Source organism: Charadrius vociferus, unplaced genomic scaffold (assembly GCF_000708025.1).
Source record: "Charadrius vociferus isolate BGI_N301 unplaced genomic scaffold, ASM70802v2 scaffold430, whole genome shotgun sequence".
Lineage (NCBI taxonomy): Eukaryota > Metazoa > Chordata > Aves > Charadriiformes > Charadriidae > Charadrius > Charadrius vociferus.
In genome coordinates this window covers 5,840-7,594 of record NW_009646541.1, presented here as the reverse complement: position 1 = coordinate 7,594, position 1,755 = coordinate 5,840, and positions in this window count along the sequence as shown.

Genomic DNA, 1,755 nt, shown 5'->3' with positions numbered 1-1,755 from the left:
TGGGGACGGGGAGGGAGGGGATGGACAACACAACACACAGTTGAATCTGGCCCAGAATAAACAGCCTTCTGCCGCTGGAGAAAACAGCCGGCCTGTTTTCCAGGCGGACGGGGAAACGGTGGAGCCTTTTTTCCTCTGGCCCAGTTCCAGCAGGGAGGCACAGCGGCGTTAACCCGCTCAACCCGGGTGGGAGTGGGGAGCCCATCTCAGGGCGGCTGCTGGCATCCCTGGGCACACAACTTCACCCGTTTGGCTTGTGCTTTGCAGGGCAGCGAGGTTTGGCATTGCCACCGGGTTTCCTGCTTTTACTGTGTCAACCACAGGCCCCCGTGGAGGCTATGGGTTAGGGACCTGCTGCCTCAAGTCCTGCTGCTCTCCCAGTGGTGGTGGTGACCTGCCGGTGGGATGGAGGGAGCCGGAGCTGGGTCAGGCTGGGTGTTCTCGCCCAGCTTCCCACACACCAGGCACGAGGTGACATTGCAAATCATGGTGGGAAGGACAGCAAAGAGCAGCCCACACCTTCCCGAAGGACTTGATCTTTAAGGAAGACACCCAAAGAACCATCAAGTCCATCACCTAATAGTAGTATTGGAGCCAAAATCAGAGCGTTCCCCTCCCTATGGGACACGGCAACCCTGTGAAGTCCCTACGTGTTTGCACCCTGGAGTAGAGCTAAGCTGAGCACAGGCACGTGAGCGAGTTGGCCACAGACCCCCGGGAGCCAGTGATAGGATGCCTCCCCACGGGAGGAGCAGCTTAGCATAAATATTTAATGGATCCAGTAAATATTTAACTTCTCCGACATGAGTGAGGATGGAAAAAACAGACCCTGGCGGGCAACCTCGCAAAGCCCCTGGGTGAGAAGCTTCTAAGCACTCTTCCCAACTCTCAGCCCATTGTATGGGCTTCTAGGCAGGACCTGGCTTTCATTAGACGTATGTGCAGAGCCTGACATACGTAGGCTGTGATCTGAAATCAGCTCATTATAAAAATAGCATGCCCTTTGCATGAGTCAAAAAAACACCCGCTCCCAATTAAACGGGAACGTCATCCATCTGAAGTTTAGACCGGCACTTCAGCTGGCTCGTGCTCGGCATTAAAATCATCTCTTTGGGCATTTCTAGTTTGAGAGAGTGCTCCTGGGAGGATAAGTTTTTCAGAGGATGGGCACAAACTGCGCAGCAGAGGAAATTCCACTCTTCTTTACTCTTGAGGCTGCTTGATGCTGATGTTAATGTCAACAGAGGAGTTTCTGCCCTCCCCAGCTATGGACAGCACACGGCATGATGCACTCGATGCGAAATGGCTCCTCTCTGCTGAGGGATCAGGTACGCCGGGAGCAAGGGGAGACCTGTACACCCATACTGCGAACGCATGCAAGCCAACCCTCCCGTCTGACATGCTGAACCTCAAAATTTGATTGTCAGCATCATTTCCTCTCTTTTTAGATGAAGTGTCGCTTGCTGAGGGGATGTCCCACATGTGCAAGATGCTAGAAAGCCCTTGTACCATGTGTCACGCTGCCTCGGCGCAGCGGTCTAGGACCTCAGGGAGCGGCAGGCAATCCCAGAGCTCCATCCCAGCCTGGTTTATTCCAAAGAACCAGTTTTGCAGAGCAAAACCTAGAAACATTGCCATCTGGTTGGATGTTCCTGTGCTAATAATAGTGTGGCTAAATATTTGCATGTGGGCCTCTTTTAGCACTGGGGCTCCCAGAGGAATACGGGCCGCATCTCTGGGGTTTTTAATAGAAAG